This window comes from Haemorhous mexicanus, chromosome 21 (genome assembly GCF_027477595.1).
Source record: "Haemorhous mexicanus isolate bHaeMex1 chromosome 21, bHaeMex1.pri, whole genome shotgun sequence".
Lineage (NCBI taxonomy): Eukaryota > Metazoa > Chordata > Aves > Passeriformes > Fringillidae > Haemorhous > Haemorhous mexicanus.
Genome location: NC_082361.1, coordinates 11,341,095 through 11,365,519, shown reverse-complemented (window position 1 = coordinate 11,365,519; position 24,425 = coordinate 11,341,095). Strand labels below are relative to the sequence as shown.

Sequence of the window (24,425 nt, the reverse complement as noted above, 5' to 3'; positions counted from 1 at the left end):
CCCAGCTCACCTCAAATCTTGATTTGCTTCCAGAGGCTGCCCAGAAGATACCTGTAAAAAGAAAAGGTACACGCTTAGCATGCTGCTGCATAAAACTCAACTATGAGTCACCCTGCCTAAACACAGACTCCCCTGCTCTGGTCTGTTCCTTGGCATGCCTAGAGCGGCAAAAGCACCTGCAAAGAAACAAAGCAGAAAAGCATGCTGAGATACTGTGAAAACACAACCTCCCTAATCTGAAAAGTATGCCACACTGATACCTTAAGCTTGCACCCAGCTGGCATGGGCATGCTCGGCCAGGAGAAATTGCAAGTGGATCACCTAAAAAAAAAAAAAAATTGTAGATGCTTAGAGCCGCCCCAGAAACTGAGACCTCAGCAATAACAACTGCTTCTGTACTCTACTCAATGCTCACACCTTGCCCACTCAGCCTTGACTTCCTAAAAAGAAAGGCAAAGAACAGAGCTGTAACAGCCACTATTTATGCTTCCTCTGCAGACACAAACAGTGACAGAACTGCTCAGGGGAAAATGCCTCACCCAGGATGGGGTGTTCTGCCATGGATTTTATCCTTCTGCATCTGAAAAAAAAGTTAGGACAAAAGTCAAAGGGCTGCAGGATAACTTAAGAGCACCAGATATCTTGTGTCCATCTACAAACCCCATCTAGAGTCCAACTACGCCCCACAGTACAAACTTCAAGTCCCCGGGACTTCTCCTATTGCACCAGGCTATGCGGCAGGGCAGAGCAGCTCTGGCACAAATGTGTGCGCACACCCGTGACATGGGACAGGATGTGATAAACAATGAGCACGCAACATGGATAGGAATTTCTTGGCAAGGAAAATGACTGCAAGGACTGAAAGAATGCAAAATGAGATGACCAAGGTGAGACCGATGATGAGCTGATGAGGCTCAGAGAACCCTGGAGGAAGAAGATGCTAACTGAATGATTTAATCCAAGAACTGCAAAGATGGATGCCTGGGAATCCTACGGTCAGAATCCTCTCCCTAACCTCACATTCTCACAAGGCCTAATGAGTCATAACAGATCCTTGTGGGGCGGGGCTGTCCATACAGCTCAGAACAAGACCTGAGAAGACATCTGACTGGATGCTTGTAAAAAGATGCAATGCTGATACCTGTCTGAGCTCCCGAGTCCAAATTTCAATGGCATGGGTGCCAGGGCAAGGAACACTGAGATCACAGATGCTAAGAATGAGGGGCCAGTCAGAAACCTTGGCACCAAAGGGCTAAAATGAAAGACAGGAGATACACAAACAACAAAAAATGCAAGATAGACAAGTAACAGGATACACACCAGGACTGCTCTGCCCTGCGCACCTCAGCACTGTGATCAAAAGTAACGCTTTCCCTTTACAGGGCCTAAGGGGCCACTTCTTGGACATACCCATCTCCAAAGCCGAAACAAAATCCCCTCCCAGTGGGTCGCGACCCGGACCCCACTTTCATCCCCTCAGGGGTGACAGAGTCGATGGGAGACAAGCACATCCAATGATGATCAACAAGTCTCAGTTTATTGATTTAACATGCGTGCTCTTATAACAATGATAATAAGGCTCATACATATTGCAAAACTAAAGCTCATTATTGGTTCACTATAAAAGGTCAGCTCCACCTTTGTTGCCACATACTCAGGATGCCTATGTTTTCTCCCCCCACTAGCTAGTTTCTGCTTCTGCATCCCGTTATCGTATAACTTCTTGCTCAAGGATACTGTGGCCTTGCCCAAGGCCTTCTGCTCAAGGCCTACTGCTTTACCAGCTGTATTTTATCATGTCCCTTCTCTTCAAGCCACATCTCCACAAAACTCTCCACACTGGGGGTCTTAGCCCTCTACTTATCTCTTGACAGGTGGGCGTGCTGGTCTGTGCCGGGTGCGAAAGAAAGTGGACGTGCTTTCTGGGAAGTCACTACTGACACCAGGCTATTGTCTCTTATTCTGCCAAGAGAAAGGAAACCAAACATTAGTGCACAATGTTGACAGCACAGCGGCCAAAACATGTCAATTTTGCTACTCACCCTTCTCCTAAGAATGCCCAGCTCCTCGGGCCTCATGCTTCAGACTTGCTCGGAGGCTGTGGCCATTGCTGCAGGGTGCACCTGGGCTAAGTGGAGACAAGGTGATTTGGTATTGCTGAGACCTGAGTGGAGCCTCGCTTTTCCTCCCTACCTCCTCCACTCACCGCAAGTCCTGGGCCATTTCTGAGGGCTACCAGGATGGGACCATGAAATAGAAAATTTGAAGGCTTCATCATCACAGAGTCCTGTAATACTCCCACAGGGCTCACATTTACAGGAAACCCGGTGCATCGGCCGGTTGGTGATGGGGGCTGGACATATGCTGAATCGATTGCCTAAAGCGCACAAATGAGAATGGATGCTTAGAGTTCCACCAGAAAGTGAAACCTCAGCAATAACAACTGCTTCTGTACACTACTCAATGCTCACCTTGCCCACTTAGCCTTGACTGCTGCTCTCTGCCTTGACTTCCTAAAAAGAGAGACAAAGAACAGAGCTGTAACAGGATCACCATTTACACTTCCTCTGCAGAGACAAACAGTGACTGACCTGCTCAGGGAAGTCCCTCACCTGGGATGGGGCCCTCTGGCACAGATTTATTCCTTTTGAATCTGAAAAAAGTTGGGACAATAGTCAAAGGGCTGCAGGATAACTTAAAAGCTCCAGACATCTTGTGTCCATCAAAAAAATCCCAGCTACAGTCCAACTACATCCCACATTACAAAATTCAAGTCCCTGGGACTTCTACTGCAGGCTATGCAGTAGAGCAGAGCAGCTCCAGCACAGAGCTCTGTCACGGGTGTCCACACAAATGTGTGTGGACACCCGTGACACAGGACAGGACATGACAAACAATGGGCACGCAACATGGACAGGAATTTCTTGGCAAGGACTGAGAGAATGCAAAATGAGATGACCGAGGTGAGACCGATGGTGAGCTGATGAGGCTCAGAGAACCCTGGAGGAAGAAGATGCTAACTGAATGATTTAATCCAAGAACTGCAAAGATGGATGCCTGAGAATCCTACGGTCAGAATCCTCTCCCTAACCTTGCATTCTTACAAGGCCTAATCAGTCATAACAGATCCTTGTGGGGTGTGGCTGTCCATACAGCTCAGAACAAGACCTGAGAAGATATCTGACTGGATGCTTCTGAAGAGAGATGCGATTCTGATGCCAGTCTGAGCTCCTGAGTCAAAAGTAGTATGGCATTGGTGCCAGACCAGGGAATGTGGAGATCACAGATGCTAAGAATGATGCCAGGGTTTCTGATAGGCCCCTCAAAGACCTAAGGTAAAAGACATGACAAATCCAAACACACATAATGCATGATAGACAAATGACACGATACACACCGGGACTGCTCTGCCCTGCACACCTCAGATCTGCCATCAAAAGTGACGCTTTCCTTTTATGTGGCCTAACGGGTCACTTCTTGGACATCCCCACCTCCAAAGCAGACTCAAAATCCCCTCCCAGTGGGTCCCTACCCAGCACCCCGCTTTGATCCCCTCAGTGGGTCATAGCCCTCTACTTACCTCTCAGACATCTGGGGTTGCCGTTCCGTGTCAGGTGCAAAAGAAGGTGGCCTCAACATCTGGGAAGTTCCTGCTAGCACTGTGGTTCAACAACTTCCTGTTGTTTCTTAGCTGACTGCATTAAAGAAAACCCAACATCAATGCATTACCACAGAAGCACATGGGCCAAAGCCCAACTATTCTGCTACTCACCAGTCTCCTAAGAATGCCCGGCTCCTCGGGCTGCACGCTTCGGTTGCGCTCAGAGGCTGATGCCGTCGTCACAGGGTACGCCTGGGTTAAGAGGAGAAGACGTGATGTGGCATTGCTGAAACCTGAGTGGACCCTCCCTCCTTCTCCCTACTTCCCTGACTCACCGCAACCCCTCAGCTGTTGCCGAAGGCTACCCGGGTGACACCTTTAAATAGAAGAGGCAGAGGGTTCATCACTGAGTCCTGTGATACTTCCGCAGGGCGCACAAGAGCAGCGGACCCGGTCCAATGGATGGTTGGGACGGGGGCTCGGCATACTCCAAGTGGATTGCCCAAAGCGCACAAACAAGAATGGATGCTTAGAGTTGCACCGGAAACCTGAGACCTGAGCAATAACAACTGCTTCTCTATGCTACTCAATGGTCACCTTGCCCACCTCACCTTGACTGCTGATATATTGGTCCCGTCAAACCAGCTTGAGTTTGCGCTGCTGCCAGCTGGGAGGCATCCTGCGCAATGTGTAATTTCAGGAGCCAGCCGGCTACTCTGGGCCACAGGCCCCTGACCACCAATGCCGGCCCTTTTCCCTCGAAAACAAAACCCAGCAGCCCAGGTTCCTGATGGCAGATTGCAGGAGACGCTTAAGGCTGTCAAAGCAGCACAAGTTCCCAGTGATTACTGTGGGAATGCACTATATCAAAAGGTTTTGGGAAAGCTCTCAGAGACAGCAGAACTGTGATTAGAGATAAGCAGTACCCTTGAGATAGGTCAGCAGAGAAATTATTTTAAAATACAAAGTATGGACAAATAGAACAATGGTCTGTGTATTAACACTTGTCTAGCGTAACTGCCTAAGCTGCAGAGAAGCATTTCTAGAGAGATATTAGGAAGTTCTAAGCTTAATAATGGAGCTCTGTGCATTGTGTTTTAAGTCTTACAAGCATGTATCATATTCAAAAGAAGCAAGCACTGTTTTAACCAAAGGTACCTGTGCTTATAGTGGCTCAATAGAACTACTGTCAATATGCTTTTGCTTTGTGTGACTGGTCAAAAAACTTTTAAAGTAAGTTGTAACAATAAGTTCTTGCTCTACTGCCTGGGATGTCAGCTGCTGGCATCTTCCCATTGCCATAACTATGAAATGAGACTGATGCTGAAAAATAAAACAGCTCAAGGCAGGTTCCTAGCAGTCTCATCCTGTTTGTGATTTGTACATAGCCCCCAGCCAGTGACAGTGGCAGCTCGGGTCTAGGAGGAATTCTGAGCCACGTGGAATTTCTGGAGGCGGCCACCCACTCTGAGGCACGGACCCCTGAACACCAACTCTGGTCCTTTTTCCTGGGAAATGAAACTCACCTGCCTAGGTACCTGAAGTCAGTTTTCAGAAAGCATTTAGGACTGTCAAAACAGCCCAGGTTCCTGGTGGTGACAAGTTGGATCTGGGAGGCATCCTGCGGCATGTGGAATTTCAAGAGGTGGCCGCCCACTCAGGGTCACAGACCCCTGAACACCAGGTCCTTTTCTCAGGGAAAAAAAAACTCAGCAGCCCAAGTTCCTTGATGTCAGTTTGCAGAAGGTGCTTGGGACTGTCACAGCAGCAGAAGTTCCCAGTGGTGGCAGGCTCGGTCTAGGAGGAATTCTGAGCCATGTGGAATTTCAGGAGGTGGGTGCCCACTCAGGGCCACAGGCCCCTGAACTGAAAGGTGGGCCCTTTTCCCAAAAAGAAAAAAACAAAACTCACCAGCCCAGGCTCCTGATGTCATTTTGCAGTAGGCAATTGGGACTGTCAAAGCACCTTGAGTTCCAGGTGGCGGTGGGTTGGGTCTGGGAGGCATCCTGTGCCATGCAGGCTTTCTGGAGGTGGCCGCCCACTCAGGGCCACAGGCCCCTGAACACCAAGGTGGGTCCATTACCCTGGGAAACAAAACTCACCAACCTGGGTTCCTCAGGGCAGTTTGCAGGAAGCACTTGGCACTGTCAAAGCAGCCTGAGCTGGTACTGGAGGCAGATTTTATCTAGGAGGCATCATACACCACATGGAATTACAGGAGGTGGCTGCTGACTCAAGACAAACGGTGCCTCACCTGCTCGGGGGAACCACTCACCTGGTACGGGGCTCTCTGCCATGGATTTCATCTGGCAGCACCTGAAAGAATGGGAGGACAAAAGTCAGAGTGCTGCAGAATAACTTAAGAGTTCCAGACATCTTGTGTCAATCTACAAATCCCATCTAGAGTCCAGCTACACTCTGCATTATAAATCCCCATGCCCCCGGACTTGTCCTATTACACCTACACCAGGCTGTGCAGCAGGGCAGAGCAGCTTCAGGCCAAATACCCAGACACCCGCAACACAGAACAAGACAAATGAGGGGACACAACAGGGAGAGAAAGCTCTCGACGAGAAGAATGCCAGCAATGACCAGAAGAAGGTGGGACGAGATGACCTGGGTGAGAGTGATGGCGAGCCCATGAGGCTCAGAGAACCCTCAAGGAACACGACGCTAACCGAAGGACTTATCGCAAGCATCACAAAGATGGGCGCTCGAGAATGCTACCGTCACAATCCTCTACCTATCTTGGCATTTGTACAAGTCCTAATCAGCTAGAATGGATCACTGTGATGCACAGCTGTCGAGAACAGCTCAGAACAAGACTTTACAAGACATCTGACTGGATGATTCTAAAGAAAGATGCTATGCCCATGCCTGGCCAGGCCCCTGAGTCAAGGGTTTGAAGGAATTGGCACTGGGACGAGGAACACAGAGATCTGAGTTGCAAAGATGGACACCTGCGTTTCAGATAAGCCCCTCAAAGGACTAAGGCAAAGGACACGAGACGCACAAAAGACACACAAGGCACGATAGACAAGGGACACAAGTGACATGCACTGGGACTGCTCTGCCCTGAGCACCTCGGCACCGTGTGACTTTGACTTTTCCTTTACGCGGCCTAAGGGGCCACCTCTTGCAAATCCCTGCCTCCAAAGCTGCCACTCAAGAGGCCCTCCCAGTGTTATGGACTTGGTTCTGTTAGTTTTGGGAAAAGAGGGTGTTTGTTGTGGATGGGTTTGATGTGGATGGTGCAGGATTTGGTGGGGGCAAATGGGCAAACCAGGGCGAAGGGTGATTGGACAAAGACACCAAGCAATCATTCGATGCCCTGAGGAAACGATTGGCCCAGAATGAACCCCGTTAAGGGCCAATTGGGGCCCCAAAATTCCACCAATCAGGGCAAGGATCCAAATTGCACCAATCCTGGGGCAAGGTGTGTTATAAAGGGAGGGGTTTTCAGTTGGGCGGGGTTCTTTTCTGGTCCGGGAGTAGAGAGAGCTGCTCGTGAGGGAGAGAACCCAGCATGTTCTATACACGTTGTCACTTTGAGCTGTTGTGAGGGGGTCCAAGCCTATCCTGGACCCTCCGTTCTTTCTGTTTTTTTTTTTTTTTTTTAAATAAATGAGAGCCTTTTTCATCCTTTTTTGAAATCTGGCCTCGTTCGTTCGTAACACCAGCACCTCACTTTCATCCCCCGTGGGGCAGGGGGGTAGGGTCGCAGCCCTCGACTTATCTCTTGGAAGATTGGGGATGAGAATCCAAGTCCAGTGTGAAGGAAGGCCACCTTGCCTGCTCGGAATTTCCCGCAGTCACCGGGCTGTGGTCCCTTGCTCCGCTACAATCAGGAACAACAAACATCACTGCACGACTTTAGCTGCACAGCAGCCAAAGCCCAACAAGTCTGCTACTCACCCCTCTCCTAAGAATGCCCGGCTCCTCAGGCCGCACGCTATGGCCATGCTCGGAGGCCACCACTGTCATCGTGGGGTCTGCCTGGGTTAAGAAGAGACAAAGTGATTTGGCATTGCTGAAACTTGAGGGGACCCTGGCTCCCCTTCATTACTTGTCCAACTTACAGCAACTCCTCGGCCGTTCCTGAAGGCTCTCCAGGCGACACCTTCAAATGGAAAAGGTCAAGGCTCCATCACAGAGCCCTGTGCTACTTCCTGAGTTCCCACCAGAGTGAAGAACCAGGTCAGTTGGCCTGTTTTTTAGTTTCAGCATAACATGCATGGACCATCTAAAACACACAAATAAGAATGGGTACTTAGAGTTGCAACAGAAACACCACTACCCCAAGTAGACAAATATATAAATTTTCAAAAACAAAACTCGAAAAAAACTCCACCAAAAAAACCCACCTCCCTTACCCACTACCGCACTACCTAATGTAATAACAAAGACCCCATATCCAATCACCTTAATAAAACCTGTAAAATCTATGCCAAAAAATCCCTAAACTAAAAAATCTTGCCTCTGACCAAATATGAGACAAAAAAGCATGTCGTCTTAACTATACAATACCATTAACCTAACACATAAAATCCACAAAATTATAAAACCTTTCTGAACACCATTACATGCTAATGTCATCACAACATATAAAAATCCATCTATTTCTAACATAACAAAAACATCACAAAATTTTACTGCAGCAATACCTTAAAAACCTCACTAAAAATAAAATTTAAAAATTCCATTACAACCTGAAAACTCATACATTCTAAACATGAACTTCCTCCAAAACAAATATTTCTAAAACCCAAAAATCTCAAATTAATATTTAAAATAACTACCATAGAAGCCAAAAACCATAAAACAATTAAACACCTGACCTCAAATATCTAAAACCATCTATAGCTCTTCTTAAAAAACACCCCAACAAATACCAATTACCGCCTCAACAATACATCACCAGCAACACCCAACAACTCAAAATACTGTAATTCCCATCCAAAAAATACACCATAAACTAAAACACACAAAAAAAAAAGAACAAAAGCCACTCACCCTTCAATAATCCCATTTAACCTAGACACATAACTGAAACAAATAAAAATTAACTATAAAGTATCATACACCAAACTTATTATAAAAAAAATCACAAAAACTAAATTACAAGTAGTAAACAATATCAAAAAAAATCCCCAACACACTATATACCACAAAAAATGAATAAAAGCCACATATAAATGCCACTATTTATTAAACACCATTGCCATTAAATATAATCTATCTGTATGTATATCTAAATGTATACAAACAATTAAAATATTGTAATTTGAGCATTAAACCGACGATATAAGCAAATAAAATGTCCTAAAGTGATATTATAATAGGATATCCTCTCTCATCCTCAACCAAATCCTCTCTCAATTATGTTGCCGAACACAAACAACAGAAAAAATCCATTTTGACTTATTTTACCTAACGTCTCATGTATTAGCCAAAACGAAAACCGTGTCCAAAACTGTAGTTTCTTCTTCTAGAACTACTCAACTTTACTCCGATACAAAAAACCAAACCGCCACCAAAAATCCCATGCCCAAAAGAGCTCGCCACACCCCATGCACAATTCCCTCCGCCCCTGCCGCTGGATGAACGCAGCAACGAAAAAACGCTTATCCGGCGGTTTCACGACACCGTGCGAAATGCATGGACACTGCATTTAAAGCTACAGCTTTAAATAATACCGTGTGCGTCCAGAAGACGCACACGGTATTATTTGAAGCTGTAGCTCGCTTACAGAGCAAAATCAATAAAGCCCACAGACAAAAAGCCTGCGAGGTCGGGGCAGGGCTTTTTTCCCCTTTCCTCCTTTCAGTGACTTTGGCAAGCACGCTCCGAAGCTGACGAGCCACAGGTGTCGCTCAGCGCCCCTTGCCGGGATTTGCATCCGGGCTGGAACCGCTCCGCGGGGCGGGGGGCACCGGGAAGGTCACGCGAGCCACGGGACCAGTGGCGCTTGAGACTCGGGGAGGCTCCGAACTCCCGACACCGGATGGAGCGCGGCTCCCGGCAGGAAAGCGGCTCCTCCGCCTCGCAGAGGCGGCGCCGCCCACCCGCCCGCTCCCCCCTGCCCGGCGGGGCCGGCACCGGAGCGGGCAGAGCGGCCGGCACCGGCCGGGCCAACGCAGCGCCCATGCCGCCTCTCCCGCCCGCCAGCCCGGCAAAGCTCCCCTCGGCTCCGCACGGCTCGCACCTGCGCGGCTCTGGCACTGCCGCGGCAGCCCAGCCGCGCCAAATCCCCCGTCCGCCTCAGCGGTGCCAAGAGGGCTTCCGAGCGGGAACGTTCGGTGCCGGGCCACGGGCAGAAGAAGCGCCCTCAAATGCAGAGGCACAGCCCGATTGCAACCCTGCAAATGCTGCGAGAGCTGGAGGTTCCTGCAACTGGACCCCGCAGGCGGGGCTCACCTTACTTCAACAAGGGCAAATAAATGTGTTCTCCCCTTCAATTTCATCCCCTATAAGAGCAGAAAAGAAGGGGTTTTCCTCAAATGAAAGCCTTCAAATGATGGGGAAAGGGGGATTTTGACCTCAATTCAAGCCCTTTAAAAGGAGGGACAACAGGGCTGCCCCCTCAATTTAAACCTTAGGATGATGAAAATGGGGTGGCTACCTTGAAATCAAACCCATAATACCACAACGATATTTTTTCCCATTCCCCTTAAAATAGAACGCAGGGATTCCCTGTCACCCCTGTGATACCCCTAACAGCCTGGAAAAGGCAGCTTTTCCTTCAAACAACACCCTTAAAACCACAAGTGAAGGCGGGTCCCCCCCGGTTCAAACACAGACATTAAAAGAAAAGTAGCTGCTTCCCTTTCCTTAATTTCTTTTGTCCTCATAAGCTCCATTTTTGTTCCTCGGGGCACCGGGGAGGGATTGGCAAAATGAAATTGAAAAGGGAAAGGACAAAAGTCCCCGCTCTAAATCCACACGGGCTCACCTGTTCGGCTGCCGCTTCCCGGCACAAAGCTTTGTCCCTCGGCACCTCCTTTAAGCAATGCTCCACGTATCCAAGCGTGTATCCAGGTGTTCCCCCAGACCCTGTGGGAAGCCCTCACCTTCCTTCCATGAGACAGCCCCAGGAGCCTCTCAAAAACCCCTCCACTCCAGTAGCTCCATGCAAAAGGGAGCTGAGGCAAACCGCCTAAAACGGCACCCGGCAGGAGCTGGCCCCTCATGATCCTCACAGCTCATACCTGTGGCTTCTCTGAGCCCCCATCATTCTCACAGCTCACACCTGGCGCTTCGGTGACACTCGGCTAGAGTCAGCTGTTTGGCTAAATTCAGCTATTATCGGCTAAACTCGGCTATTGTCGGCTTTTTTCAGCTATTCTTCAGCAACGCTTGGCTTTCCCGCGGGCGGCCCGGCCATCGCACAGACACGGACGGCAGCGCGGGGTTGGGCAGGAGATCGTTAGGCTGTGACCGCACTCACGCTAATTAGCAGGCACGAGAGCAGGCAGCTTGGTTCGGCGGAGCTCACTTCGGTTCAGCCAGCCTTGTAAGCTTCGCCTCGGTTTGGCCGAGGTCATAATGTTCGGCTGGTCTTGCCTTGTTCCGGCTGAGCTCGCTCGATCTAGCCGAAGGCGGCGTCGTTCGATTCTGTTCAATTAAACTCGGCTAAATTCGGATTGGTTCGGCTCTTCGGCTGACCTCGGCACGGTTCGATTAAACTAGGTCATATTCGGCTCTTCGTCTAAACTCAGCTAATGTCAGATACAATCGGCTATTTTCGGCTACACTCGGCTATCATCGGCTCTTCGTCTGAACTCGGCTATTTTCGGCTACAGTCGTCTAGATTCGGCACTAGAGAAGAATTCTTGGCGGCTCGGCCGAACTCGGCGCCGCTCTGCGCGTTCAGCGCGGCTCGGCTCGCTTCGGCCGAACTCGGAGCCGCTGTGAGCGTTCGGTTTGGCTCAGCTCCCTGAAGGCGGGAAAGCGGCGCCGCCTCACGTTAAACTCGCACAGCTCGGGGCTCTCCTGCTGCCACGTCCCGCCGGCGGCCCGGCCGTCGCACGGACATGACCGGGAGCGCGGGGTTGGGCAGGAGATCTTTAGGTTGTGACCGCACTCACGCTAAATAATGCTCATGAAAGCAGGAGGCTGGGTTCGGTGGAGCTGGGTTCGGCCAAGCCAAGCTCGTAAGATTCGGTTTGGTTCTCTTCAGTTCGGCCGACCTCGGCTTTGTTTAGCTGAGCTCGTTCGATCCAGCCGAACACGCCTCCGTTCGGCTTTTCGTCTGAACCCGTCTCAGTTCGGAAAATCTCCGCCAGATTTGGCTCTTCGCCTGCACTCGCCTCTTCGGGCTACCCTCAGCCATTATCGGCTACACTCGGCTCAGTTTGGTCGTTCGGCAGAGCTCGGCTCAGTTCGGCCGAGCTCAGCTGGATTTGGCTTACAGATTTCTTGATGGCAGCCCCTAGGAATTCTACATGACACAAACTGCAACCTCCAAAAGGCTTGCGGGTTTTTAAAGAAATGTAATTTTAACTCAACTCTCGGGACTAAAGAGCTCTTAAAGAGCTGAGGGCTCCTTTAGGATAAGAATATTTACATGTACAAGCAATTCCTTCATTTGCATCTCGATTTTATTTAACAACCCCCCCCCCCTCCCCAAATTCCATACATATCACAAGCAATGTGCAGTTCTGGTTTTTCCCTGTACAATATTTGTACAAAGGACCTGGGCACAGCACACAGTCGTGATTCAGTTGAATAAATCCTGGTTTACAATTCAAAGGTTCTCACTCTGGCACTGCATGTTTGCAAGTCTGGACTGGCATGCTCAACTACCCTCACAGCCACAATGAAGAACAATGTATCAGATTTCTCAGAGAGTTCCCAATAAAACTCAGGTATAATCACTGAGCAAAAAATCCTTTGGGGTTTAGTTCCATTTCTCACCTGTTCCAGGCAGAGGGAAGATGGGTTTGTGTCGCACATGGCAGTGGCAGCGATGGATCAGGGGTTTTTTTTGTTTGTTGGTTTGTTTTTAATAAAAATAAACCAAGTCTGATGTAAATGTCTTGAAGTGCCATTCAAGCTTATTAAACCCAGGAAGACCGTCCAGATTCCTGAGTCCAGTCTTCCTCTGTCTCCTTGTTCTTCGCACTTACACCCCATTGTAGGAAGCTCTGCAGCCTTTTTTTCCTGTTCTGTATTAGAGAGAGGATGGATACTTAGGGCACACACATGCACAGTCTTTCAGGTTTTTCAAAAAGATAAAAATCCTTGTAATAAAAATTATATAAGTAGTACTGTCTCTCAAACTGTTCAAGAAAAAGGAAACTGGAGCTTTAATGTCCCTCTGAGAGATGTTGAATAAAATCTTCCCCCCGAGTTTGCACACAGTAATAAAATACTAATTTGTGACCAAACAAGGTAGGTCTGTATGAGAACAGCTCAGGAGGCTTTCAGGGCTCACGGTGATGAGGACGGAGCACAGAAGAATGTTAAAGATGAATGTCAGTCCCATGAATTATTGCCCCAATGTAGTGTTCTGGATTGCAAGGCAGGATGTTTTCTATTACCATCTGTATGGCAGTTGTCTAGGTGTTAAGTGGGCAATTTCCCCTTATCTCTCTCCCTGAGAGATCACAATCACTCCTCCCTCAGCAGGGGGCATCCCGTGATAAGAGGCTATTGAATGTCACTGCATGGCTGATAAGAACTGTAACATCCCATTGTGAGATGCTTCGCCCAGAGGGAGGAGCCGAGCATTGCTATCCAGATATAATCAGGAGATTCTGACACACCAGCACAGCTTCTCCACTGGATTCACCAGAGGAACAGCAGCTGCTTCTACTTCCACGGATCTGCGGAGGAAGAATCACCCTTTTTTCTACAGGACCCCCTGCTCCAACAGAACCACACCTGACATCTCAGGAGGACTGCAGCCACTTTTCCAATTGGACTGCTGCCAGCACCCTGACCAACAGGGTGCCAGGTTGACTTCTGACTCTGTCATTTTAGTGTACTGCATTGTTTTTATTTTATCATTTTAAGTTTTTTCCCCCTTCCCCATTAAAGAACTGTTATTTCCTGCTCCCGTATTTTTTTGCCCGAGAGCCCCTTAATTTAAAATTCATAGCAATTTGGAGGGGTGGGGAGGGTTTGCATTCTCCATTTCAGGGGAAGCTCCTGCCTTCTTTAGCAGGCACCCGTCTTATCCAAACCAAGACATGTGGCCAATTTTTTTTGCTAAGAGCCATAACAGTTTCTTCCCTTTGTTTCCGAGTTTCCAAGTCACCTTGCAATTCGTAACCTGCACCAACCTGACATGGGTAAGTGACATATCCGGCTCCTGTGCTCCAAGCCACATGTCCCCGATGTAAATGGAAGTCAGGAATACAGAAACAGCTGTGGAAGAAAGGTGAGAGAAACATCAGAACGGATATTCTTCTATTTCCCCACAGTATTACCAAGCCAAGCTGCACAGGACCTCCAGGACTATGTTTTAAAAGAGTTCCCTAACTCTTTTCCCAGCTGGAAAACCTGGAGTGACTTTGCCCATGCAAAGGCAATGATCCTACTCTCAAGAAGGAACAAACCAGTTTCCTGTTAAATAAAGCAGTTTGACCTGTCAGATGCTCTCACTGACCAGCAGTAGGGATCAGCATCCAGGCCCACATGGACTTGTTTTTTGCAGACTATTTTGCCTCTTGGAATTACATTTCTTTCACAACTTTTGTTCTGTTTTAGTCCTTGAAGGGGAAGTTTCTTAGAGGGAGTGGGAGTGTCGTAGTGTCAGAAAACCTCCCAGTGTGACCATGCTCCCTCTGTGATGCCCACCCTGGCAATGTTCCCAATCCACAACCACGGACGACAATCCGTGGAAGCTGTAGCGAGTGTGAAGTGTTCCAAGCTGGGAGAACAGCCCAGCAACCGCAGAAGGCCTTTGCTCTGAGGAAATATATAGTAAATATACTACCCAAGAACTTTTCTTTCTTTCCTCCTTTCTTTCTCTCTTCCTTTCTTTCTTTCTTTCCTTCCTCTCTTCCTTTCTTTCATTTCTTTCTTCCCTTTCTTTCCCTACTTTCTTTCTTTCCTACCTTTCTTTCCCCGTAGTTCTAACTTTATCTTCCTTTTTAGCTTTAGAATAAAAAAGCAGCAGTAGAAACTTTCAGGGTCCCTGGGAGTAAAATAACCCCAAACTATAATGATTTAAAGAAAACTATTTACTGCCTGGGAGCCTGAAATTTTCTACTGCTGCACCAGACATATAGCTTTTATTGCTTTTAATATATACTTTATAGGGTCCCAATTACTGCTCCAGCCATCAGTAACAAATAGCAATATCCATTAACCACATAATCAGTACTCCCATCTACATTACCAGTCAAATAAAGACACAACTAAGAGGTAATTGCATCATGATTATGTAATTGCATAAACCGGCAATCTATCACCACAGCTATCAGTCACCACCAATCGCACCCCTCACAAAAATCTGGCCGCTGCCACTGCGTCCCACCCCGGACCCATCTTCTGAGAGCCCGCACAGCGCCGCCTACCGTCTGCCCCGGCGCACTGCGGGCACAGCACCGCCCAATGACGTCACCGCGTCGATACGGCGCCCCGCCCCGGCCACGCCCTGAGCCCCAAGGCATAGCCAACGTGACAGCTGCCTGATCAAAATGCCGACACCAACACCGGGGCCTAGAAATAATTTCCTGCGACGCCGCCCGCTGCAGACAAACCGAAATGCCATCACCGCCACTGGGGACCCGCGGAAGACACGCAAAAAGCACCACAAACTGAAAAAATCCCCGGCCTTGAAAGCCGCCATCTTTATCCGGCGTCACGTGACGCAGGCAGCCATCGCCATCTTGTACGGCACCTGGTGATGAGCAGGGTGCCGCCATCCTATAGAGCACTCCATAATGGCCCGAGCGCCACCATCTTGTATGGCACCCCGTGACAGCCAGGCGCTGCCTTCTTGTACGGCGCCAAGTTAATACGAAGCGAAGCCATCTTTTACGGCACCCCGGACGGCCCAAGGCGCCACTGTCTTGTACTGCACCAAGTGATGGCCAGAGCGCCGCCATCTTGTACAGTCATATGGTCCTGCTGGTCTTGCCTTGTTCCGGCTGAGCTCGCTCGATTTGGCCGAAGGCAGCGTCGTTCGATTCTGTTCAATTAAACTCGGCTAAATTCGGATTGGTTCGGCTCTTCGGCTGACCTTGGCACGGTTCGATTAAACTAGGTCATATTCGGCTCTTCGTCTAAACTCAGCTAATGTCAGATACAATCGGCTATTTTTGGCTACACTCGGCTATTATCGGCTCTTCATCTGAACTCGGCTATTTTCGGCTACAGTCGTCAAGATTCGGCACTTCGGAAGAATTCTTTGCGGCTCGGCTCCCCAAGGGCGGGAAAGTGGGCGAGAGGACCCCGGCTGAGAGAGGCGTTTTTGCCGATGCCTGTCAGAAACCCGCTGAAATACGCCCGCCCGCGGCGTCGCACAGCCCACAGCCTGTGTCCACGGCACTCGAAATGCCACAAAGAATCCCGCTGCGGCCGCGCCTGCCTCGGGGTGCCGTCCAGGCAATATGGTTAAACGGACCGGGTTGGGGAGGGTGGGGGGGGGGGGGGGGGAGGGGTCTTTGTCTTCAATTATCCCACCCTTTTTGCCACCAACTTGAGAAGGTCAGGGGACTCCGTGACATCTGTGACACACCACTCCCAACATGGCGGCGGCGCAGCTGCCTGTCGGTGAACTGCAGTACCACGCTCTGCCCACAGGGCAGCAGCACTGCCATCCACCCCAGCCAGGGGCTGCCGTGCGCCTTGGGGCTGCATCCATGGAAGGCGGAGAAAGAGAAAAGGGGCAGTCCCTGCCAAAACTCCTCTAAAATAAATGCCAAAAAACAACCTGGAAGGAAAAAAAACCCCTGTCTCTAACCCAATAGGATCAAAAAGCCCCCCCAACAATTTATTTTAAAAAATATTTAAATATTTTAATTTTTTTAAATATTTATATTCACATTTCTATTTATAATGTATAATTATTATATTTATTGATGTATAATGTTTAGCTATACATTTTTATTTATAAATAAATTTATATTCTATATTACATCTTTTCCTATTACTTAGAATTATTTATATATTTTTATAGATATTTTTACATATTGATAATATAGTTCTGTTTTAGGATTTTTACTTGTGTAACACATATATTCTTTAAAATACATTCCCTGCCTCTACCCAAATAAAGGCCAAAAAGAAGCCCTTTAATTTCAACTGTATTTAAATATTTTTTAATTATATTTTTCAAATTTATATTCACGTGGATATTTATAATTTATCTGGCCCGATAATGTTATTTATAAACTATAGTCAATCTCTTTATTTTACTTACATATGTTTATATTTAAATTTATATTCAGAGTTTAGTAATACATCTTTATATATTTATTAAGCATTTCTATATTTAGATTTACATTTCTATATTACATATATTATTTAAAATAAAAGCCCTGCCTATAACCAAATAAAAACCAGACACCCCTTTATTTAAACTATATTTAAAATTTTAAAAATAATTTTATTTTTCATAATTCTATTCATATTTACATTTATAATTTTATTTATAATATTTCTAGATATTATATATATATTAGAGAGAATACCTTTAAATATAATAAATATATTATTTTTATATTATATATTTCTATTACTTATATTTATTTATATAAAATATTTCTGGATATCAGTATATATATTATATATTTGTATATTTGAATTTCTATTTTTATATTATTTATATTTATATTATATATAAAAAACCCCAGCCTATAACATAATAAAAACCAAAAAATCCGCAATTTATTTTAACTATATTTAAATATTTTTATATTTACAATCTATATTTACGTATCTTTGTATTTACATATTAGACTATAATTTTAATATATTATTATATGTTACAATAATATACTGTACATATTAAGTTTTATATATTTATCTATTTGTTTTCTATTTTTATGTTTACCACTTTAATTTTATGTTTATTTTTAAATTTATATTTATTTCTATTTTAAACTATATATTAAACCATATAAATTCACTTACCTGACACATGAGAATGACAAAAATCCTGTGCCCTGGTCAGCACCGGCACGCAGGGCACGCTTGTCCCATCACAGCATATCAAAACAAAACTAATTTCTATTACCAACAGAACAAAGATCCCACAACATTTAACCCTATTAAAATCTCAAATAAACCCAACTAGAAATAAATTTAAAAACCCCACTATAACTAGCTGTCGTAGTTTGAGAAGAAATGAAGTTTTTTTGAGATAGTGTAGTCATGCCAATCGGTGTTCAGATTTTAATATTGGCACCTGGTTTGCCCACTGAGGTCATGGATACGCCTCTGAGAACACAGGGAGTTAAAAACTGTGAACTCCCAGGAGAAACTCTCTTTGAGTTCCAGTCTTAGAAGAGAGCAGACCTCCTCCTGCCCGGGTCAGAGCTGGGCGGGGAAGGGGAGCCATGCGGCCCGAGGGAGGTAGGCCCGGCCTGGGCGGAAGGGTGGATGTGAAAAACACCAATCACTTGGTTTTTTTAAATTTTAAAGATTTAATAGTAATAAAATAGTTATAAAAATAATAGTACAATTAGAGTAATAATAATTTAGACAATTTGAATTAAGACAATATGAGACAATAAAAACAAAGAGTTACGGACGTCCAGGTACCTTTTTCTGGGCAGCACAAGCCCGAAAAAGGACACCCGTTAACAAAGGATTAACCCTTAAAAACAACAGCCTGTTGCATATTCATACACTTCATGCATGATGCATAAATTCCATTCAAACACAGGATTCGGCCTGGTCATCGTCAACTTCTTCCTCCTAATCCTAACAGCGCCTTCGAGGCGGGAAGAAGTTCGTTTCTTCTGATAAGGGAGCAATAAATTCTTTTTCTCCGAAAGATTTAGGTGTCCTGTGGCTGCTATCTCGCTGCAAGTCCTTTCTTTAAAAAAAAGTATCCTACATAGCACAGTTTCTATTTTAACAATTTTTATAACCTAAAACTATATTTAACACACTAGTGAAGAGAATTAATACAGCATTACTTTCTAACACAACACATATAATATTCATTTTAACATTTGCAAAAAGCCAATCACAAAACACGCATTTTTCACAGTGGAGAAGCACTGCGAGGGCTTCGGGCAGCCATCCCCCATCCCCCCCTGCCCCCGGGAGGGAGGGAGAGAGAGAGAGGGAACAGCACAGCCATCCCCCATCCCCCCCTGCCCCCGGGAGGGAGGGAGAGAGAGAGAGGGAACAGCCTGTGCCTGTGATAGCGCGGCTGGCATGAAAGAGAAAGAAGAGGGGGTGCCTAGCAAGGCAGCCAGCCGTGGGAGTTCATGAACCAAACCCGCAGAGCCTGGGACTTTTAACCCTTCTTAGAATGATAAAAACCTTGCAAATACTGATTCCTCCTAAAATTAGTAAGATTGAGAGAAGTTGAAAAGAATCCTAGGTAAGAAGAGATGATAGAGTAGCCTTTAGCTAGACTTTTCTTAAACAGCTATTGATATGAACAAAAAAAGGGTTACTCATTTTTTTTTCCAAAAGTTGTAGAATTACAAGTTTAACCAGTTCTGGCAGAGGAGTGCTTTTGTTAGCTGCTTGTTGTAATCACCTGTTAAGTATCAGGTCGTTAGCCATCTATGGTTGAGAATTCACTCTTTTGTATCAGCATCACCCTGCTTGTGGCCAGGTGGGAGGATGGCATCCCCCCAAGATGGTAGAGGGGGGGGAACCAGGAGTTGATATGCAGATAAGTTTAGAGCCAAAATGCAATGGGGCAAGCCCCTATTCCAAACGCAATTAATAAACCCCTAAACCAGCGAGCCAATATGGAATTCAGAGATCAAAGTGGTCTCTAAACATCAGGGGTGAGGTGAGAAGCCAGTAGAGAGAGACTCTGAAAACCTTAATGGCCCCTCACCACAACTTCAGAAGATGTTGGTTAGAGCCAGGACCCGAGACTGCTAACCCAAATTAGGGATAAGAGAGGTGCATAGTTGCGCCCGCTTTAGTGAAGCTAAGCCCCCAGCTCTGCCCTCTTGGGGCAAAGCTGTATGTGCCCCCTCCTCTGAGTCACTCTAGAGAGCTGTGACGGCGAACCCGCGGAACTGTCGGGCCTCCCAACCTTGAGCTGATCACTTCTAATAAAGGCATCATAAAGGAGAGATATCTCTTGCCCTGTTTATTTCAGCTATGACAGAACCCTTGAGTTTCTGTGACACAGATACTGCATTCTAGGGGGAGACAATGGCTTAGAGCCAAGAGAGTGCAGTGATGTGAAAGCGTGTGAACAGAGACGATGAGTGAAAAAAAAGTAGTAGTAGTGCCCTCCGATGAGTGAAAAAAAAGTAGTAGTAGTGCCCTCCGTCTTTGAAGAAGAAAAAAAAGATGATCTCTGTTCAAAAGACCCCTCAGCCCCAGGGGGTGAAATTTGGGGGGGGACAAGTGTCCCAAAAAGAGAGAGACTGTGCTCTTTTTTAAAACTAGACAAGGCATCCTTAAAAAAAAAACTCTAAAAGCAGCTCTGGTCCATGTGCAGTAGTGAGAGCACTAGACATGGAAGGAAGAGGTCACAATAACAAAATGTTCTCCGCGCAGTGCCACACGTGATACAGAAACACAAAAAGTTTTGACTGTTTCGAAACAGTCTGGGTGAAGTCTGTAGTGCAAGAGAGACTCCTCTCTTCTCAAAGAATTGAGAATTAATTATCTAAAAAGTAGTAATAGACTGAGAGCGAGTAATCTAAAAAGTAGTAACAAAATTAAGAAATTTGGGGGGGGGGCAGAAGGAAAAAATTTAGAAAGTTTTCATCCTGTGTTCTGTGTGTTTTTCCTTGTAATTTTAAGTTAATAAAGTTTTTTTCTTTCAATCTTAAGTTAGAGCCTACTCTGCTCTGTCTCTAATCACATCTCACAGTAAATACCAAGAAAAGAAATATTCTCATAGAAGCACTGGCATTGCGCCAGGCTCAAACCATGACACTAGCCCAAAACCTCTGGACATTCTAATCCTAAACTTCCTCCTAAACCAATATCTCAAAAACCCAAAAAACTCAATTACACATTGAAAATGAAATAACTTCTAATAAAAACAAAAACCCATTAAAAAAAATCAAACCAACTCACTCAACTCAAAACTGTGCAACTGACCCTAAACACTACTACAAAAAGTCCTCAAAGCTCTACCTATGCTAACTCACAAGTAATAACCAGTAATCTATAAAAGTTATCTTAGAAATTTTTAAAAACTAATTAAAAGCATAAAAATTAAAAAATCAAGCTAATAAAATATTTAAAAATATCACTACCCAAATAAAAAAAAATGTTGCCTATAAAAACCCACCATATAAATGCCACTGTCCCCCAAAAATAAAACTAAAAAAGAAACACCGAACCAGAAATGAATCAGAGTTTAGGAACACTATAACCATAGCGTTCAAGAAGTACACCATATCCCATATATCAGACATCAACTACAAACAACATAAAACAATACAATCAATTCTTAAAAGCCACCTTAAAACCACTACATTAAAAAAAAATTCAAAAATTAAAAACTGCATCTAACAAAAGCCATCTAATAAACTAACACCCAAAACTCCAGCAGCCGAGCTAGCCCTATCAACTCTCTATGTTTATACATACAACAAACAAAACCAAAATCCCAATAATACCTATTAGAAGTCTATTAAAGAAACCTATAGAATTCATCGTACCTCAAATATAAACCAACCCATCCATAAAGTTAGCTTCACACAGAAAACAAATTACACAGAGTTCATAATACCAAGAAATAAAACAACATACTATATACCACCAACGAATATAGTATTGAACGAAAAAAACCCACATGTGTTTGTTTGTTTGTTTGTTTGTTTGTTTGTTTGTTTAAAAAATTTCTAACTTCTTTTTTTAGCTAGAACAAAAGATTTTGCCAGGACTGTAACAACAACTTCCTCTTCTCCTCCTTCCTCTTCTTCTGAAACATCCCATCTCGTCTCCAAATTCCATACAACTTCTGAGTTTAAATCCAAGCAAAAAGCAAAACTCGTGCACTTGTGTGTTGGATGCTCCTGTCAGATTCTCCATTGCACTCCACATCTTCTTACACTTTCAGTCTTCATGCTGTCCTGCCGGGATGAGTTTCACAGATGAATTGGCACACGTGAAGAGAGGATTTCCCTCCCTCCCTCCCTATCCAGGTGCTGTGTTAGAGCCAGGGGGGTCAAGGCTTTTCAGAACCATTGGATCCTTTAGGTTGGAAAAGCCTTCTAAGGTCATTGAGCCCAGCTGTTGCCCCAGCACTGCCAAGCCCCTCCCAAATCATGTCCCTAAACACCACATCTGGACATCCTTTAAATGTCTCCAGGGATGGGGACTTCCCTGGGCAGCCTGCTCCTAGGCCTGACCACCCTTTCAATGAAGAACTTTTCCTCAAATCCAATCTAAGCCTTCCCTGCTGCAACTTGAGGCCATTTCCTTTTGTCATGTCACTTCTTACTTGGGAGATCTCGGTACTAAAACCTTACCTGCTTGTTCCCTAGGAGGTCTCTGGCTTGGCTGGATGAGAGGAGAAACACTCCCAGCACAGGAATGGGAGCTCAGGAGGTCCCACACCAAGGCAGGGGGAGCAGCAGTCCTCACCTGAACTCATATGTCAGTTCTCAGTGCTTGGCTCTGCTTTTCCTCCCGGGCAGATCTCTGCAGAGTGCTTCAGAACTGGCTGTTTGGAAGAGGGAGGAAAAATAAGTTAGCCAAGTTTTTTTATCCAGACTTATCTGATATTTTTGCCTGCTTTGCCTCTTCCTCACTTCATCTGACAGAAAACAGCTGCCTTTGGACTTCTAGGGGGAACTTTGAGGTAATGCTTGAAAAGGAGCTACAGAAAAGCACCTCATTTTTAAAGACTCGGCCGAGAAGACAGATAATTGCAGCTGCCCCGTTCGCCCACACCCAGCACTAAGGAGGAGCCGGGGGAGCCTCGAGGAGGCCTCGGGACACTCCGCGGCCCCGGGCCTGGCCAGCCCATCTCACCCCGGCTCCGCTCCGGCCGCTCGGACGGTCCCGCTGCCGCCTCTCGTGACTCCACCAGGGTGCGCTCCACTCCCGCCTTCGCTCGGAAGCGCGCGCGTGTACGCAGGCAGAGCGGGAGTGCGGGGAGCACTGGGAATGGGATGGGAACGGGCTCCGGGGGCTCGGCCCTCCGGCTGCCCGGGCCTTGGTTTTAATTCTCTTCTCCTTCTCCTTCTCCTTCTCCTTCTCCTTCTCCTTCTCCTTCTCCTTCTCCTTCTCCTTCTCCTTCTCCTTCTCCTTCTCCTTCTCCCTCCACTCTCCCTTTCCCCAGTGCAGCACTGCAGCTGGGATTCCAGCTACCGTACAAGCTGTGAGAAGCAGTGAAGAAACCCGGACCTTACAGATAAATCAGCGACACTCATCCCGCCCTCGCGGCGCTGGGGGATCCTCTCAGGAGCGGCGCGCCCGGGACGGAGCTGGCCCCGCCGCTGGCTGCCGTCACCCGTGCGCCTCCCCCCCGCCCCCGGAGCCGCTGACCCCGCTGCCCGTACTCCCACTTAGGCTGCTCTTTTCCTCTGCTGAGATGAACTCCCTAGGGAATGCCATTTCCAGCAGCCTGGTTTGCTGGAAAAAGGAGGAAAGGAAGAGGAAATGTGGTGCCAGAGCTGTGTCCCCATCAGGTTGTGTTTCCCTCTGGGGACAGAGATCTGAGTCTCTGGGCCGAGGTGAAATTGCTGAGTGCTTGGATGAGCAATCCAGGGAACAGGGAACTCAGAATCGCAGGTGCTGATGGAACCATTGCCTTAGCTTTGCTTAGTTTGTGTCTGTGAGAAGTGGGATTTGGGCTGGAGAGGTGCTGTTGGGAACAAAGAATGCAGTAAATCCACTTCGGGGATACACAGTGAAGGACTGAGTTGCAGGGAATGAGAGTGTTTATAAACTGTATCAATATTCCCCTGAAACTGGGGCTGCAGCAGGGTTTGGTCTGGGCCGGTGAGGATGAGCCATAAACAACTTAACCAAGTCCTGGAACCCTATGGATGTTTGAAACACTTCCATAGAAAGGCAAAGCAGTAATGATCCCAGAGGAAAAATTATAGGTGATTGCTTACTATCCATGGGGATTTTCCTTCGGAATTATCAATCAGAGAGTGTATTGAAGCAGAGTACATCTTTTGGCTCTTTTTCTGGTCTGTAATCTCCTCTCTAACTTAAGAGTTTTGTGTGCTCCTGTGGGTGATTGGAGAGACAGGGACTCCATGGTTTGCATGCATAAAGCCAGTTTATTCAATCCAAAAGCTCAGTATATATACTTTTTCAGCTATAGCTAAAAACAGCAGTAATCACAACATTTATGTTTCTTAGTAAGATTGCTTAATCATAGCTTTGCACAGACTCATACAGGGACGTACAGGCTTTCATGATTTCTCTCAAACATACCAAGCACACCATTATCTTTTGCTTTCCCCTTTGGGGTTCTGCTTTGTGTTGCCAAAGGCTTGTGGCCTACCAGGCTATCTTGGTTCGGGGCAAATTCAGGAGAAAACTTCTAAAGGGCTTCTTCTAGAAAATAGATTTAAGCAGCCCCTTTCTTAATTGGTTTTGGAGAATATTTTTTTGGAGAAAAGTGGCAAAAAATTGCCTCTTTAACAGGCAACGCATTCACTAGCACAAAAAAATTAACAACTTTATTAAACAATAAAACCTCCTGCTGTTCTAAAAGAGATTACAAACTCCGAAAGTCTCTTTT

At 46.3% G+C, this 24,425-nt stretch overlaps 1 long non-coding RNA gene across 19 annotated transcripts in view; it reads right to left on the bottom strand.

The window, feature by feature from the left end:
• LOC132337167 (uncharacterized) overlaps positions 1-24,425 on the bottom strand; it is a 55,430-nt gene that overhangs the window by 5,561 nt on the left and 25,444 nt on the right. For 2 of the 19 annotated variants that reach the window (XR_009489080.1, XR_009489075.1), the window contains 16 exons: positions 22,192-22,385; positions 13,888-13,972; positions 12,518-12,768; positions 7,681-7,844; positions 7,517-7,597; positions 5,877-7,439; positions 5,513-5,786; positions 5,128-5,410; positions 3,937-3,977; positions 3,773-3,853; positions 3,581-3,695; positions 2,613-2,653; positions 2,472-2,513; positions 2,207-2,377; positions 2,043-2,128; positions 11-1,962 (listed from right to left, as the gene is read on the bottom strand). This is a non-coding gene — a long non-coding RNA (uncharacterized LOC132337167). Of the gene's footprint in view, positions 1-10; positions 1,963-2,042; positions 2,129-2,206; positions 2,378-2,471; positions 2,514-2,612; positions 2,654-3,580; positions 3,696-3,772; positions 3,854-3,936; positions 3,978-5,127; positions 5,411-5,512; positions 5,787-5,876; positions 7,440-7,516; positions 7,598-7,680; positions 7,845-9,031; positions 9,180-10,553; positions 11,486-12,517; positions 12,769-13,887; positions 13,973-22,191; positions 22,386-24,425 lie in introns of those variants that run through there. The other 17 variants (XR_009489079.1, XR_009489073.1, XR_009489078.1 and 14 more) reach the window with 16 other exon arrangements.